The sequence below is a fragment of the Engystomops pustulosus genome, chromosome 4, assembly GCF_040894005.1.
Source record: "Engystomops pustulosus chromosome 4, aEngPut4.maternal, whole genome shotgun sequence".
Lineage (NCBI taxonomy): Eukaryota > Metazoa > Chordata > Amphibia > Anura > Leptodactylidae > Engystomops > Engystomops pustulosus.
The window spans coordinates 173,349,432-173,368,671 of record NC_092414.1 but is presented as its reverse complement, the minus strand read 5'-3'; the positions used below and the strand labels follow the sequence as shown (position 1 = coordinate 173,368,671).

General features: G+C 41.6%; 1 long non-coding RNA gene across 8 annotated transcripts in view; it reads left to right on the top strand.

The window, feature by feature from the left end:
* Positions 1 to 19,240, top strand: part of LOC140127648 (uncharacterized) — a 52,718-nt gene that overhangs the window by 15,319 nt on the left and 18,159 nt on the right. For 5 of the 8 annotated variants that reach the window (XR_011855046.1, XR_011855044.1, XR_011855039.1 and 2 more), the window contains exons 5-8: positions 3,041 to 3,242; positions 4,728 to 4,890; positions 7,250 to 7,320; positions 16,995 to 17,061. This is a non-coding gene — a long non-coding RNA (uncharacterized lncRNA). The remainder of the gene's footprint in view (positions 1 to 3,040; positions 3,243 to 4,727; positions 4,891 to 7,249; positions 7,321 to 16,994; positions 17,062 to 19,240) is intronic. The other 3 variants (XR_011855041.1, XR_011855043.1, XR_011855045.1) reach the window with 1 other exon arrangement.

Here is a 19,240-nt window from a genome sequence, read left to right as displayed (position 1 = left end):
AGTATAAAGGACAAAAGAAATACAAAAATGGTTTATTCAATATTCAAAAGTCAAACATCCAAATCAGGACATATGATAAAAGCACTTGAAAAAGTGCACAATACCTGATAAGGTGAGATGACACCTGTGCCCGCGATTAAGTAAGTGCCAATGTGGAAGAGGTTTTCCCATGAAACAAGTTAGGCCCGATCCACAGGAGCGCCGTCCTCTGGAATCTCCAACAGCTGCATAGAGATGAACAGGGCAACCCGGCTCATGCTGAGCTCCGCTCATCTTGGGGAGTGATGAGAGGTCCGACAGACGTACATTGGATCCCCCATTCTCATGATATGTGGGGGTCTCATCACTGAGACCCTCACCAACCTGCAAGTTAGGCCCTATCCTGCAGGTAATTCCATAGTACAGCACTCAAAAGAATCGCACTGGCTCCCTTTTGATGATGCGCTATAATTCTGGTACTTGTTGAACCTATTTTTTTAATAAAACTGTAGACAAAACAGATATTTCTTTAAAATAAATCAACCAGGATAATCAAGCATGGATAAACCGGGGGCACTTACTCATAGATCCAGGCACCGAAACTGTGGCACTCTTTTTATATTTGTTATCCATGGCCTTCTTCCTTCTAAAAATTAAAATTACGCTAATAAGCCAGAAGGGATCTGGGAGGGGTTGTTACCAGAGTCCCTCCTTGATGTATCTTTCCAGGCTGTTAGATTCTGCAGGTGCACTTCCTCCTCTCACTGTGTGATATTACAGCAAGCAGAGGGAAGGGGGAAGTGCCGAGGGAGCAGGAGGAGTGTAACACAGTGTGCCTGGATCTATGAGCGTCTCTGGTTTAGTATAATGAATTTTAATGGTAGCTTTCCTTTAATAAAAATGTAGACAAAACAGATATTTCTGTAAAGTTTCTATAAGAAGATGTATAGCATTGTCACATCTCAAAATGCACCAAATAATTTGCTAGTGTGCACCAGTTTTTTAGCACAAAATTCTGGTATAAAAAATAGATGCAGTTTCAGAGATGGAACCCTCGTGTATCTGATATTTATGTACTGAGGATATTCTATAAATATCCATAATGGGAATAAACCCTTTAAGTAATGGTAGACTAGACACCATGACGCTGCCCCAGATTTATGATGCTGGTTAATAATGTGGTGCAGTATTAGACTGTCTAGTTGTACTTTGCATCTCCTATCATTTGGCTTAGTTTATAGCAGAAAAGAAAAGATTTATAAGAAATCTTTTTAAAAATCCATCATGATAAACCAGGGACACTTACTAATAGATCCAGACACCCCTGACTGTAGTGATCTTCTAAAATCAATGTTTTCAATGATATTAATGAGCAAGAAGTGCTCTGGGGGGTGTTACCAGAGCCCCTTCAAGCTGCAGCTTCATAGCCTGTTAAACTGTGCAGCAGCACTTCCACCCCTCCCACCATCTGCTGAAACTTATTTTGCTGCAGTGAGACTACACCTGGAAGAGAGAGGGGGAAGTGCTGAGGGAGCAGGAAGACAGTTAGAAAGTGTAACAGCCTGTGAAGCTGATAAATAAAATCATGCTGGATATTGATAGTAGATTTCCTTTGTGACAGTTTGTGATGCAAATTGCAACACATTGATAAATCTACCCTATTGGGACTGAAATGTTAAGATGTTATTAATACAAATCTTTGTCAGAGAGGGGCTAGGCTAGATTGTACCTATAACCTAACAAATTTATGGAGCAATGATGGAATATGACATCCTTGCCCTAGTCCACTTTGAAATCTCCTTTATGAAAAAGTAAGTCACTATTTTTAATGTTATGTTTACTTTTATGTGAACTTGTTACTTTTTTCTGCCTTGTATTCTAGAATAAGGGGCCCAATAATTTATGGAAACGGTTCAAGCACCACAACCATAAATGCACAGGATAATTTGTCCCTGATCTAATCAATGTTCTTACATTTTTCAGTTGTTAAAAAGTGATATCCATATAGAAAATCATTCTCTGTCTTGATAACATTGTTCGCATTATATTTACACAGGGTCTTTATTTTTTAAAGATTGATGAGCTATCCCGAGGATATGCCATCTATATGTGATCTGTGGGGGTCCAGGCTCTGGGACTGCCATCGATCACAAGAACAAAGGGGCTGTGACGCTTGACTCCTTCATTCTTGGGATTGGTGAGATTTCTATTGGGCGGGGAAGCGGTGCGAGAGATGCCATCAATCTTCAAAAGTAGAGGTAACCCCCTAGAAAAAAGCAGAATCCTAACACACAGATTTAGGGACACGTCTCATCTTCCAAGAGAAAAATGCACAAAACCATGTTATAGAGTTGATTTAAAGTTTCCTTTACAGATTAATCAATGTAGAATATTATATATATATATATATATATATATATATATATATATATATATATGGGTAAATGTACTGAAAAATGTAACGTTTGCACCAAAAGTGCAGCTAAAATCTAAACTCTAAATTGTACAGATCACCCATAGATCTGCATTACTTTTTATTTTGTATTTTTTGTATTTCATATCCGTGTATCCTAAAATTTTTGGTGGAATTTTACAACCAATGTGAACTGAAATACTGCTCTGTATAGACACCAAATGGGGGCACACTAATGGAGGGATTTATCAGGGACAGGAATGGCACCTATTTCCCCCCAACTGGGTGTGGCGGGTCGTGACACGGGGGCGTGCCTGGCAGTGGAGTGGTCCTCCAGGGGGCGTTCATGCGTAGCCTGGCACAGGCTATCCATACGATAACTAACCCCCCCCCCCCCCACCTGTGTGTTTTACTATTGGGATCAAGGCAAAGAAAAGCAGAATTCACATGCATCACATTATAACATATCTTGTATTACATGGAGTATATCTTGACCCACTTCATACATATAGAAATGAGCAATATGCAATAAATACTTCCTATCAGGGGTCTGCTGAAATCTGCACAGAATACAAGACTCCCATGTCCTCTATTCAATCCCCCATAGCTGCTAATATTGACCTGTTTCCTATATGTGGTTGTTTGCAGATCCTTCAAGCCTACACGAGGATACAAGCTTAAAATGAGAAGGTATCATCTGCCATTCCTTAGATAACATCTTGCAACTTGATGCCTACACAGGGTATCACCTGTAAACTTCTACTACAGCACCTTGAAGAAGGATGACACTTTGGCTTAGGATTTCTTACATATAATTCATTACAGGGCATTTCTGAAATCTCAAGCAGAGGTAAAGCAACTGTTCGTCTTTAGAAATATGTTTTTTGAAAGTTTTATAGACATTGATGATCACTATTGTCAAGGCCGGCTGAAGCCCATGGGAACAGCCCTGTATGTTGGTCCTATTCCATAGACTAAACATGAACATCATACAGAAATATGATGCAAGGACTTCAAGTCTGCTGGCCCAACTGCAGCATTGGCACACTAACAGTTAGCGGCGCTGCAGATCGTGTGGTAGTCAGGGAGTCCTTGCATCTTATTTCTGTGTGATGCAAGGACTTTAGTCCGCTGAAATGTGTTTACTATGTAGGAAAGGTCCAACATACAGGTTTGTTCAAAAAGGCTGGACATGTTTGTGTGCGGGGGGTATTTATACTCTATACCAGTGATGGCAAACCTTAGAGACTGAGTGCCCAAACTACAACCAAAATCCACTTGGTTACTGTGAAGTGCTAACATGGAATTTTAAGAAGTTACTTATTGTTACCTGTTCTTCCACATCTTCTAATTCTATAGGTCCCCTGAGGCCACTAATACAGTTGAAAGGAGGAGGGCAAATTCAGACTATCATAGTAGCTTCTCACCAGGGTCTATCTGTACAGGAAGAATGGTGGGTCCAGCAGGATGAGCTTCAAAGATAATGCAGCTCTATCCACACCTTCTAATTTTATTTGCAGTTCCAAATAGCCAATGAAGTCCTCCTTTAAAAAAGCACTGAGAGCAGCATCTCTTAAGTTGAGTTATTGAGACAGCAGAAAGATTTGGTCCTGGGGCGACGACCTGAGTGCCCACAAAAATGGCTCTGAGTGCCACCTGTGGCACCCGTGCCGTAGGTTCGACACCACTGCTCTATACTAACCCCTCCATAAACATGCACCACCAGCTTGAGGCAGCTTGTATGTTTAAAAACCTCTCTGAGACATCTCTCATCTCCTTGAGCTACCTGGACCTTAACACCAACTTTAATTGCCATCCATGGAAGATTTAGGAGCCCCCAATACACAGTTGATAGGTAGTTGGTCGTTGAATTCAGACAAGACAAATCTGATGGGGTAGTTTCAGTATCCTCTGACAATGGGGCACATTTACTAAGAACAATGGAGTGTGTACTATGTGCAGTTTGCCTGTGTAGTGTGCAGGGGGCGCCAGATTCAGGATTTCTAGCGCCCGTTCTTCATGAATCTGGTGTCCCCTGCACTGCCCCGACAGAATGCACCACTTTTTTTTTTTTGGTGCACCTCTAACATGGGGAGTGCAACACAGTTCTGTTGAACTTTGCATGATAAATGTGCTGCACGGTCCGTCTGACCACCGGAACAGCCATTTCAGTGCACAAATTTGTATCACATGAAGAATAATGTCACGTGCAACACAAATTTGGCGCGGACATTTCTTAAATACATGTGCAGGCAGTTTGCACTGAAAAGACAGTAAAAAGTCTGGCAGAAAACTGGTGCATGGGTTCTAACTTATTATTTCTTTCATTGTTTAGGATGTTTTAAAAAAGACAAATGAAGAATGAAAATACAGAAAGCTACAAAATATGCCAATGGCTCCTTCCCCCGGCCGTAGCCCTGTGGTGTCTACCCTGATTCAAGCATGTGACGGATAGAGCAATATGTCAGTAATGAGCTGCACATGGGCTACTAAGGAGGGTGAGTTATTGTAGTCAGGTAGGAGACTTGTGGTGGATATAATCTCTGCTCAAAGGGTTTTTAGAGTATGACATTTATAAGTTAGACCCCTTGCACATGATATATGGCGGCTGTATGCTTGCTGTGCGATCGGCAGCTAGTATATAGCCACCATAGAAGTGCATTGTGCACGGCACGGTACGGTAAGTACACACACCTGTCATGGTGCCATCGCCAGAAAAAAGATCTCGTGCCATATGTAGGACCTGGCAGCACGCCTCCCTATAGAGAGGGGCGGAGTGACCAGCTCTCACCCCTCCACCTCTTCACCTGAACGTCCCGGGCTGGGGGTAACATACGTTCATGTGTAAGGAGCCTCATCCAGAGATAGGGAATGAGTGCTTGATAGCTGAGGTCTGTTTACTAAAAAGAGGCTCCTTCACTGCAAAAGATTAGCGCTGCACTGTTATCCTGATTGCAGCAGGAAAGATAGGGACTCCATAGGGATCTATTGCTATGCCTTCTCCACCAGTTATTTGCTGGACGAGGCATGTATTAAAGGGGTTAGTCACATTTACTCAATCTGTTCCATTAGACATGTCTCTGCATGTATATGTACCTGGGTCTTTGCCTCATTGGATAGCTTCAGCCTTTTGCTGTTGTCACCATGCTGCCCTCTGCATATGTACACAGCTTCCTAGCCCTCACTGCTCTGGGCCTTCAAAATGGCATCTCTCTTATCACTGTCTTCCCTCACTGACAGAGACAGGAAAAGGGGAGTGAGCAGCATGAGTCTTAACGTCCTGCTACAGCTCCTCATATTCATCAGAGCTCAGACGTGTAAACAAAGAATCAGGAGAGTCTGCACACAGTAGAGAAGTAAGTAGCATGTGGAATCACTTAATAAACATTCAGGGACTACCCACACGGCAGTAAAGGCACATGGGCAGCTTCTATAAAAGAGCGGCTAACCCCTTTAAGTCCAATCTCTGCCAATTTTTGAGGTTTTCCACCTTGCACGTCACTTTGGGCATGAGAGCTGGGTAGGAGTGGGGCAGACAGGAGTCTGGTGGGGGCATGAATGCACTGGTCCACCTTATTCACTATAGCCTCCACAAGAAAACTGCTGGAGACTATAGGTAAAATGTACGGCAGCTGAGGCCAGAGCTAAACAGGTCTGACCCGGCGGAGATCACTTCGCAATCTAGAGACCGGTGCATCTTAGTAGTTCCAGCATTGGAGGGGAAGGAGGGAATATTATGACTGGTGAGCAAAATGCCAGTCTAAATAAATTCCCTTTCCTGTATTGTAAAAAAACTTTGACCGTGGTCACTCCATTAAATCCGACCAGCGCACAGTCCATGACTAAAAGACCCATCATTGGCCTAAGGAATTCCTTTATATGAAATCTACTGTTTGTTACTTCCCTTTTCTGCATAGATTCCAGAACTGAACTAGATTTTTTTTTCTTGGTGATTTCAATGAAAGTTAAACTTTGCAGACAAATCTTAAGAATGCTCTTGTGCACTTGCTACTTGATGACAATGACATTTTACCACTTATGTCCCCCCTTTCATCCTCATAGACTATAAGCTTTTGTGTCACCCCCTTTCATCCTCATAGACTGTAAGCTCCTGTGTCACCCCTTTCATCATCATAGATTGTAAGCTCTTGTGTCACCCCCATCATCCTCATAGACTGTAAGCTCTTGTGTCACCCTCTCATCCTCATAGACTGTGAGCTCTTGTGTCACCCCCTCATCCTCATAGATTGTAAGCTCTTGTGTCACTCCCTCATCCTCATAGACTGTAAACTCTTGTGTCACCCCCTCATCCTCATAGACTGTAAGCTTTTGTGTCAGCCCATCATCCTCATAGACTGTAAGTTCTTGTGTCACCCCCTCGTCCTCATAGACTGTAAGCTCTTGTGTCACCCTCTCATCCTCATAGACTGTAAGCTCTTGTGTCAACCCCTCATCCTCATAGACTGTAAGCTCTTGTGTCACCCCCTCATCCTCATAGACTGTAAACTCTTGTGTCACCCCCTTCATCCTCATAGACTGTAAGCTCTTGTGTCACCCCTCATCCTCATAGACTGTAAGCTCTTGTGTCACCCCTCATCCTCATAGACTGTAAGCTCTTGTGTCACCCCCTCATCCTCATAGACTGTAAGCTCTTGTGAGCAGGACCATCACTCTTATCATTCCATATGACTATTTGTACTCTGTAATGTAATACTATAGTTGTATATGTCCCCTATGATTTGTAAAGTGCTACAGAATATGATGGCGCTATATAAATAAAGATGATTATTATTAATGACACATACACTGGAGTACAATCCTTCTGTCCATCTTATAACATCTTCTCTTCCATTCTAGATTCGTGGAGCTGATCAGGCAGAGACCACGGTGGTGCAGATATATAAGAACTTATTTTGGGAGTCTTAACCGTAAGTTTGAACACAGTAATACATTGTGCAATCATTTTATTTTCCTGGCTTAAAGATGATGAAGACTTTTACAATTGTTTGGAGACATACTTGTCCACAAGGCTCACAATCTAGGAGCACATCAGAAAGCATGATGAAACAAGGGGGGGGGGATGTGCTTGGGATGGACGGAGGCACTTTTACTGTGCCCTATAAAATGTTCTCGGTAACAGCTGTAAAACCCCTTCTAATGATGACCATGTGAGTGACAAGTGGGGATCCAGAAGGAATTATGTGCATTAAATACACATTATTCACCAATTTTGGGGGGGTATCGTTACTCAACAAAACATGCCCAATACTTACAATGATGGCTTATTCACATGGTTCTGCCAAATTACGCTTCATTGCTGCAATGCCAAAGATTTCTGCAAAATCAGAACATTTTGCAGCAATCTCACTGTAATCACAGCAATGGATCACCATCAGTTTTTAGTGATGTGGTAAATACAGATGAAACAGAAAAAAGTGATACCTACTGCCCGACGTTACAAAAATATGGAAATTTCCAGGAGCTGTCAACATTCATTGAAGTTCCCAACCACATGGCACAGACTGTGATGGACAGACAACCTAAGGCTACATCCTGCTGGTATACATGTGTGTGAGGTGCAAACAATGGATCGGTGGTCCGTTTTTTGTAACTCTTATATCATCAATATGCAATCCATTGGGGGGGGGGGGCACATCCACAAAAAATCTAAAATACAGAAATTTGGCAAAGCATGTCACTAGCTTGTCCCCGTCCCTTAAAGGGTCACAATGTGAAGACCTAATAGACTACCATGACTACAAGTGCCTAACAAGAGTCCTTATGGTACACATGGGGCACATTTATCAGACGCTGGCATGAAGTGCCTTATGATGGTGCCCCTGGCATCGGACGGATTTATTAGGAGGCTTCAGCACAAAACTGGCGCATAAGCCCTGATAAATGTACCTCTATATAATCTCATTAAAAAAATTGTGAAGATTTGCTGATTTATAAAGAAAACACACAGCACTTACTTGGCTTTCAAAAGGGGAGAACCCCCCCCCCCCAAAATAATGAAAAATTCTGCTGTCACCCCAGTGTTACCCCAGCTGATGTATACCGTGGCTGTGGGTGCAACTTTTATTTGTCAAGAGTCCAAAAGCTTATGTAGCTAAAATCCGAAATAAATCTTAAATGGAAGAATATAATAATAATGTTTATTTATATAGCAACAGCAAATTCCGTAGCTTTACGAATCATAGGGGACATATACATATATACTATTTCATGATAGAGTACAAACATTCATATGGAACAATAGGAGTGAGGGTCCTGCTCACCAGAGCTTACTACAGTCTATGAGGATGAGGGGGTGACACAAGAGCTTACAGTCTATGAAGATGAGGGGGTGACACAAGAACTTACAAATTATGAGGATGAGGGGGTGACACAAGAGCTTACAGTCTATGAGGATGATCGTGGTGACACAAGAGCTTACAGTCTATGAGGATGATCGTGGTGACACAAGAGCTTACAGTCTATGAGGATGAGGTGGTGACACAAGAACTTACAATCTATGAGGATGAGGGGGTGACACAAGAGCTTACAGTCTATGAGGATGAGCGGGTGACACAAGAGCTTACAGTCTATGAGGATGATCGGGTGACACAAGAGCTTACAGTCTATGCGGATGAGGGGGTGACACAAGACTTAATGTCTTTGTGGATGAGGGGGTACACAAGAGCTTACAGTCTATGAGGATGAGGGGGTGACACAAGAGCTTACAGTCTATGAGGATGAGGGGTTCCACAAGAGCTTACAGTCTATGAGGATGAGGGGTGACACAAGAGCTTACAGTCTATGAGGATGAGTGGGTGATACCAGAGCTTTCAGTCTATGAGGATGAGTGGGTGACACAAGAGCTTACAGTCTATGAGGATGAGTGGGTGACACAAGAGCTTTCAGTCTATGAGTGGGTGACACAAGAGCTTACAGTCTATGAGGATGAGGAGGTGACACAAGAGCTTACAGTCTATGAGGAAGAGGGGGAGACACAAGAGCTTACAGTCTATAAGGATGAGGGGTTGACACAAGAGCTTACAGTCTTTGAGGATGAGGGGGTGACACAAGAGCTTACAGTCTATGAGGATGAGGGGGTGACACAAGAGCTTACAGTCTATGAGGATGATGGGGTGACACAAGAGCTTACAGTCTATGAGGATGAGGGATGACACAAGAGCTTACAGTCTATGAGGATGAGGGATGACACAAGAGCTTACAGTCTATGAGGATGAGTGGGTGACACAAGAGCTTACAGTCTATGAGGATGAGGAGGTGACACAAGAGCTTACAGTCTATGAGGAAGAGGGGGAGACACAAGAGCTTACAGTCTATAAGGATGAGGGGTTGACACAAGAGCTTACAGTCTTTGAGGATGAGGGGGTGACACAAGAGCTTACAGTCTATGAGGATGAGGGGGTGACACAAGAGCTTACAGTCTATGAGGATGAGGAGGTGACACAAGAGCTTACAGTCTATGAGGATGAGGGATGACACAAGAGCTTACAGTCTATGAGGATGAGGGATGACACAAGAACTTACAGTCTATGAGGATGAGGGATGACACAAGAGCTTACAGTCTATGAGGATGAGTGGGTGACACTAGAGGTATAATGTGAAGTAACAAATGCACAGGAGCATTCTTAAGATTAGTCTGCAAAGTTTTTAACTTTTAGTGAAATCACCAAGAAATTTATAAAAAACAACCTAATTCAGATCTGGAATCTATGCATAAAAACAGAAGATTTTATATAAAAATGGTTAATAAAGCATAAAATGGTTTATAAAGTTGTTTTTATCAAAGAAGTCCATTGCTTATAATGACCTAAAATGTAGTTTTAAAATGTAGCTGTCACACTGCCAGAACACTCCCTTGAGTCACGGGGGGCGTCTCCTGTATTCTGTAGAGTCATTCAGTGACTTCAGTGACTCAGCCAATGTCTGGAGCACATCGCTCATTTTCCCCTCCCCTCTGCTGACTTCATCCTCTTGCATTTAAACGATGGAGCTGATGGAGACGTTAATTCACTCAATGGGGCTCATTTCCTAAGGGTCTGAACGTCGTACTTTCATTGGGTTTCTCGAATATTTCCGTTTTGCAGCGAATTCCCCAGGGATTTTGGTGCATGTGATCAGATTTTGGCGCATCGGCGGCGGCTTGCACACGACAGAAATCGGGGGGCGTGGCCGTCGGACAACCCGATGGATTTGGACAAACCACAGAATTTAAAAAAAGAATTTGTGTTCCAAGATCAGCACTCACATGCACCAGAAGAAGCAGGTGAACTCCGGCGGACCTCGGCGCAGCAGCGACACAGGAAGGAACTCGGTCGCACAATGTTAGTGAATCGCGCCGGACCCGAATCCTCGTCGGACAACGCACCGCAGGATCAGGACAGGATAAGTAAATCTGCCCCAAATATATCCACAAACAGTCTCTAAGTATACTTAGAGGAAATGGGACTACTTAGACCAATCAGGGACCTCCACCGCTCCTGGTCCCGCATCTACACATCCAGTTTGTGGCAACATCGTTCCACATTTTCAATTTGAGCACCGATGTTTTCTGAACACACAGACTGTTACATATTCATATTTTCATTTTTTTTAGGGGTATCTATGAGATGTTTATGTCTATTTTATGATCTTTTAAGTTATTTAGTAAAAGTTAAGTTTTCAATGTTCATACCCTGCTTATAGTTCAAGTCACTCAATGACACGTCTGAAGACATCTTCTGTGAAATAAAACTACATTTCATGCAAATATAAACTATGGGTTATTAAAATAGAAACAACTTTATAAACCATTTGAAGACTGCTGAATGCATTTGGTGTAAACCTCATGACAGATTCCCTCTAAGTGACCTGCATTTATACATTTTTCTTAAATCAGTTACCTGTCCTATGAGCCTAAATTGATTTAATTTTTATTATTATTATAAACGTCATTATTATTATTGACATTATTATACAAATGAAACATATTCAGTAATTTTTTTTTTTATGTTTTATTTTGGGAACATCCTGTAATATTTTATGATAACTTTAAGTGGATATTAGAGACCTTTATGATACATTCACAGGAGCTTGAAGGGGTTGTTTGCTTGACCTTTTTGAAAATTGGATGTCCCAAGGTTCATAAACATCAAAAATACAGCTCCTCTTCTGACCATGGGTAATGCTTGGTATTACAGTTAAATGGGTTGTCCCATTTCAGCAAATTAGTTGTTATTGTATGTATTATGAAAGTTTATACACTTTCCCAATAAACTATCTGTATCAATTCCTCACAGTTTTCTAGATCTCTGCTTGCTGTCATACATTAATTAAGTTCACAGCTGCACCACTTTAAGAAGCTTAGTTTGGGTGCTCACCCTTCTCAGTGGTTTGACTCTCCACATTTTATGCTTGCTGTCATGCTATAGAAAGCCTCTGTGTTTACTTCCAGTGGATAGAAATCTGACCATGGTCACACAGGTGCATGGCTCGTTATAACACCCAGCTCTGATTACCATCTGTGATATAACGAGCTGTGCACCTGTGTGACCATGGTCCGATTTCTGTCCACTGGAAGTAAACACAGAGGCTTTCTATAGAATGACAGCAAGCGGAGATCTAGAAAACTGTGAGAAATTGATACAGAAAGTATATTGGAAAGTTGTATAAACATTAATTTGCTGAAATGGGAATACCCCTTTAAGCTCCATTCATCTCTATACAAGAGAGCTGCATTACCAGAACAAACCTTGGCCAGGGATGACACTGTTTTTGATAGAGAAACTCAACATCTGGGCAACCCCTTTAAATGTCGTTGCATGTCTGAGAACATTATAGTTAATCAATGAGGAATTATCAGCTATGGACTACATTCTCTACCCATGGTGTATGCTGAAAGGGTAACTTGCAATAAAGACCTCAAAACCTATGATGTGATGACTCATGCTGGAGTGGTGGCACATGAAGGTCCCTGGGACATGCACAGAAAGGGTTACACTTGTGCGGGCGCTGGTAGAAGAATGCCGCCTTTAGCCGCCCAGGACTTGGTCAAAACCTCTCTCTTCTCTTGGCATAAAGGATGATTTATCAATCTCACCGCTGACACTTTCTCTGAATCGCTGGATTAGCCAGCACTACACTTACCCACCTACTGGGTTTTCACTTACAAGCCGAAAAACCGCTTGTCTGGCCAACATACTTTAGTTTGCCAAACATAATGTACAATTACAGCATGAACGTAATAGATGAATTTTAATGTACCACACAAAAGTAACTGAACACCCCTCTTGGCATGAACTCTCGTGTTACAGCTGAAGCCTGAGCTGCTACCTCAGACTTGCGTTTCATAAAATGTATTTTTGACTTTTTATAATTGGATAAAAGCGTAAAACGGGATAAAAAAAAAAGTTCAGTCGTTTCTGGTCCCAAGGCTTCTGAAACAAATTAGGAAGAAGCAGTAAGAACAGGGCCGGCCTCAGCATTACACTGCTTCCCAACACACAGAGATGATAGAGTCAGATAGTTTTACCTTTACTTGGGGTGACTTATGACCTGCAGACATCCAGGACACTTGTAGCCTGCAGCTGGGAGATGGAACCGAGTCTCCAGGACCCACTTGTAAACTAAGGCTATTCATTCCTATTTTCCCATTCATACCTCTAAAATATCTGTTGTTTTAACATTGATCAACTCAATTGCATGTTTAAAGAGAACCAACCATTTCAATTAACCCACCCAAAATAAATGCTTTATTAAAAACAATAATTAAAAAGTATTGCCCTTTATCCCTAAATGGTTCCTTTCCATGGCCTCAATGTTAACATATCAATTTGTAAACATATATGAAACTCACCAGAGGTGACACAATGATAATAATGGGGTCCTGCATATTAAATTTAACTTGCAATACTCTGCCTCCTTGTTATCGATTGACAGGTCTCACTGCTAGGACATGCTGCTGTATGGAACATTGGGAGAGAGCTCTGTAACATCATTGGGCACTTTGTTTCATGCGACCAGTGAGATGTCATCTAAGGTCCTTTACCCAGTTACATTTGCAACATCTACCCCATGTATGTATCCGATCACATGAAATCACAGCATGCCTCCATGGAGGATGGGGAGGAATACATATCCATGGAGGCATTCTGTGTTTTAATGTAATCAGATACAAACATGGGGTAGACATTCCAAATATAACTGGGTAAAGGATCTTAGATGACATCACCCTGGTCATAGACATGCTGAGAAGTGGGACATGGGACATAGGGTGGAGTAGATGGGAGGGACTGGTGGAGCAGGGCTCACCACATCTGATGTCAGGTAATATAAGTTCTCCTTCTTCTTCCTGGTGCATGTAAGTGCATTGCCTTGCGACAATTTGAACGTCAAATCCCGTTCTCAGTCCGAATTCGATGGGCACACGATGCAGGATATCGGGCGCACGATCTTAGTGAATTGTGTCAGAGTGCATTATCGTCGGATTATCTGTGAACTCCAGTGACTGGATAAGTAAATGTGGCCCAATTTGTCATTAGTTAACAAAATGAGACAAGAGCTTTTTAGAGGACTAAAGGGGGTTTTATACCAATTTCCAGGACAGTTGGAGAAAAAATGATTCATATTGAATATTCAATATGATGACATATTTGAACCAAATCTTAATAAAAATATGATAAAGCTTTTATCAATTAAAGCAATTCTGCCATCAAAATCCATCATAATGAACCAGGGACACTTACTCATAATTACAGGCGTCTTCTTATATTTGTTATCCGTGGCCTCTTTCTGTCTGAAATCAACTTTTAAAATTATGCAAATTAATCAGCAGGGTTCTGGTGGTGTTAACAGAACCCCTCCATGCTAATGCTTCACAGGCTGTTACACTGTCTCCCCCTGCTCTCTCAGTACTTCCTACTCCCTGTACCAGTTGTAATCTCACACAGTGGGAGGGGGAAGTGCTCCTGCACAATGTAACAGTGTGAAGCTGCAGCATGGAGGGGTTCTGGTAAACAAATATCAGAAGATTACCACAGTCACAGTGCCTGGATCTATGAATAGGTGCCAATGGTTTATCCTGCTGGATTTTGATGGTAGATTTCTTTTAACTCTTGGATGATTTGCTGATCTCTATTGATGCTACACTCTACAAGGAGATACATGGGTACATTATTTATTGTGGTCCCACATACCCCATACTGTTTGTGCCCCCCAGACAGCTCCCTCCTATAGCTTATGCCCTATTTACAGTGATATATACTACAATGGACACTGATAGCAGACAATGAATTACTCTCTGTCCTATGAAGTGTCCCTGCATGCAACAAAAACATCATTTCCCCTCATCCTGGTGAATTACAGTCCACAGTATATTTTATATGAGAAAACTAGACAAATGCTAAACTGGAAAACATATGCCATGTAACATCACGCAGGCCCTGCAAAACAGGAATTTATTATTTACAATGAGCGTTTAACTAGAGGACACAGCATTTAATGGCTAACAGCTGTCTAAGAAATTGCCAAATAATGCACATATGATGTATATAAGACAGCTTGAAATTATAGGACTTAGTTCTGCTTTCGGAAGTGTAAGATGCCGCATTGTGACAACTGCATACTGGAGGAATGCATAATTTCAACAAGGTATAATTAAAGTATCAAAGCTGGAGATGGTAGCACTGCTAAGAATGTACATTGCTGGAAAGGTCAGCAAACAACTGCTCAGCCTGGCATCTCACACCGACAGGCCCGGCTAGGAAGAGGTTAATTTTACAGATTGTAAAAAAAAAAAAAAACAGCTCAAGAGAGGACACACAGGAAGAGAGACGGCATATTAATATGAAATATGAACGCTTACTATAGTGAAAAAAAGGCTAAACCTAAAAATAATACACTGAATGGAAACCTACCAACCCGGATTTACATAATAAGGTAGAGCCGATGGTAGGTTGATGCTCAAATCCTCTTCCCCATAATATATTTGTATAATGGATTCTTTCTGTATAACCTTAGAAAATCTTAGTATTATGCAAATTAGCGGCAGAGGCTACCGGGGCGTGGAGTAGCCTCACCTTGGAGCGGGAGTAAAGGCAATGCTGCCTACCATTACTACTGAGAAGCCGGACTACTGAACAAGTGGGATTACACAAGCATGATATACTATAGAGGATCTACCATAGTAGGTAGATCTGTGCTGGTAGGTTTCCTTCAATGCAACCTGTGAAGAAACAAAGAATCTGTAGAAGTGCAGAAACATTTCATAGTATTGAAGATCTGGGCTCACTGCAATTTCACCTGTGGACACTTGTGGCATTGATTTTGAAGAAAGACCCAACTTTATTCTAACTGTTTAGAATAAAGGGGTGTTACATAGATATACATAGATATATACACAGATATATACATAGATATATTGTATCCTATCTCGTATTCACATGATAGGGGGGATTATTCCAATTCATGGTGGCCCTGGGACCCTTACTGATTATAAGAAAAGGGGGGGGGGGGAGGATCCACTAATGAATGGAGCGGCAGGTCCAGCACAACTATATGGGAGTGTCAGAAGTTGCCATCCCCAGACACTGACCGTGAATGGGAGTACCGGAGATACCCAGCAAAGTGCTCTGTAAATTCAGACACTCGACAATAGTATTGTAGTGAGAATGGGACACCTATTCTTGTGATTGGTGGTGGTGGTAGGTCTTTGCAGTCAGTCCCCCACTTATTGTTATCCCATATCCAGCGGGAACTTGGAACAACCCTTGTTAAGGAATTTTCCCATTAAACACAATTATTGCCTACCAACAGGCTACACCATAGATACAGGTCCCACCTTTCTCTACAGTTAGTCCTCCCATATCATGTTCTGTGGCTCACCCCATCTGCACTGACTAAATCCATAAAAGTAAACAGGAATTGTATTTGCTCGATCTATATTTGCTCGGCTATTGATAAAAAATTAAAAAAACACCAATCTGCGGTATATTTTATAGGATGGGGCCAGTCTATCAAAATGATCTATAAGTGCTAATAGCTGTGAGCTTCCTAGACTGATCTTCTCTTTGACATCCCTGACGAACTTGCATGCCTGGTATGGTAACTTCTCTCTCGTCAGTAGAGAGCAGAGAGGCCTCAATCACATAATATAGTTGTCGGATATTGCAGTGAAATGAGTAGGTTCAGTGAATTTTTATTTAGCATGTATGGGTGTCATCATAGACAGGGTTGGACTGACCGCTAGAATATCAGATCAAGTAAAGAGTCCAAAAGGTAAACCAAATGGCAACCAAATTTGAAACCAATGAATTGACACTGATCTTAATGTATTTTGATAGTCAGAGACAGGGGATTGTCCCATTTGGGAACAGACACAGATGTGAATATTGGTCATCACTGCACCAAGCTGCTAAGTGTATCCTCACTGTATAAGCGAGAGAAAATATATATTCCTAAGATTTCTAATAATGCTTTGTGCAGGATTCAAAAAGGACTCTTAGCATTGAAGCAAACTAGAAAACCACCAGAGAAAAACTTAGCAAACTTTTGTCGTCCTAGAAAACATACACTGTGCTGAGGTTTCTTTGATTGTTCCATTTTTTTTTAGCGCAGATTCAAGAGCTTTGGGGAAGAATAATATCTTGTCTCGTTATCCTGACTGCAGAATTGAAATGGTAATTATAAAGTATACTTTACTCAAAAATTCTTAGAAACATCCATTTTCTCAATACATTTCATTAAAGTTATCTGGACATATTCATTTTTATGAAATTGCAAGGGGTTCCCGTAATCCAAGAAATTCAGTTTTTTTTTTGTCTACGGCCATAATAGTTAACTTTGCTGTACTAAGTCACATTCAACAGGGGCATGGAAGCAGCGCTGCACTCAGTTTCCAGCCGGCCGAGGTGGCCAACCAGGCCTGCGCGTCCCACATGATATAGTGATGGGAATAGGGAAGGGTGGGCATGGCTGATTGGAAGCTGAACACGGCGTACCTTCCATGTTTGTTTACATGGGGAATAGACCGGAGTGATGGCAGAGATCAATTAGTAAATTAACACTGGCAAGTAGTCATTAGCCCAACATGTCGGTTGGTGATTGACCAACTTGAAATGTAACATTTTGAATCTATAAAATGTTTGTCCATAATCTATAATTTTTTAAACTAATTTGGGCACAGTGGATTCTGGAACACTGAGGGTGGTCCGCTGAATTAGGTAGGATGGCAATAATTAGGGATAAACGTTCAGGCTCAGGCTGATAACAGCCCCAATCAATGTTGGCTCCGATCCTGGGTGTTAACCCTTTAAATTCCATTGATTGGCACCAGTGAAAGCGCTGCTGGTATTTAAAGGGTTAACACCATGCTGTCAACGATGGGCTGAATGCCCCGAATCTGAACCAGATCATGTCTGCTCATCCCTACCTATAATCTACCCTTGGATAGTTTTCTAGATTTAGTCCTCATCTGCTGTCTATTAAGGCAATGTTCTCATCATCCTTATCTTACCCAAAAGTCCTATTGACTGTAATGGGGTCAGTTGGGCTTTTATTCCAACGGCTGTCCAACCTGCAGTAATTTTCCATCCATATTTTCAGACAAAATCTGCTACAGAGGTCACTTCTAATGGAACCTCCAACCGAGATGTGAACTTAGCCTTTAAGAGGACCTGTCAGAGTAATTTAACCCACGGGTCCTTATGGACCGATGGTTTAGTGTTCCAAATCGTCCTATTCCAAGTCCCTCCGTGGGTGCTATAAAAAAAACCTTTATACTTGCCTAGAAATGGGTCTGATGAGGCGCATTGGACCCATCTCTTGTGCTCCCTGTGCCTGCGCAGTACTTCTCTGAAGCCGGAGCAGTACATCTCGGCTTCATTGTGCAAGCGCCATACCCAAAGCACATGCACAGTGAAGCCGGAGTGTAGTGCGGCAGCTCCACTGCTCGCCTGCGCAGGCGAAAGGAGCACTGGAAAAGGTAAGTTTAAATGTTTTCTTTTTTCATAGTGTGATTTGGGACACTAAACCACCAGTCCATAAGGACCTGTGATTGGTTTTGTGTCCCAAATTGCCATGACAGGTTCTCTTTAACCATAAACCATTCACTGGTGAAAAAAGTTAAACCTTCCATTAATTTTATTTCTCTCAAAATAAAAAGAAAAAATTCCCCAAACTTTGAAATTTAAAATGGTCGAAAAAAAAAATACAACAGCAAAAAGCTGCCTTGATGTGCCTGTTTCCGATTAAAGTATTCAATTTACAAGTCCAAACATATGTTTTATAGTCTCAAACAAAAATGGACCTGTAAAGAGTAGGAAATGCCAGTAATATGTGTCACCTCATAGCATTCAATAACAATTACTGAGGTTCTGCAGAGGTCTGTCTGCCCACATTATGAAATTCTATGTAGTCATTTTACAATTAACAACCCAGGTCAATAATGACCTGAATAAACCATAAATGACACCCTCAGTAATACCCTGGAAAACTGTTAGAAGAAGCAGCTGGGGCTTTCCTTGTATTCATGTACATGTATACATCTAGTAGTAGACAGGGAGAGTCTACGTTATAGAAATCCCATGAATCCCACATTTATATTGTAGTTCTCGTAAAACCCCTTAAATATTTGACCTACTCAAGCCTTTTTTTTGCATTGACACTTTCTAAGGTCCATAACTTCTTTGGAGACTTTTTAAGTTGTGTTGTACATCTACACATCTACACAGGCGTTGCATCAAGTTCCATTGTTGTCCTCGGATATCTCCAGGATGCCCATTCATTGTCAGTGTAGGATATAGCGTGCTGTGCTCAGCAATTTTTTTCACTTTCATAGTATTGAATGAAATGGCAATT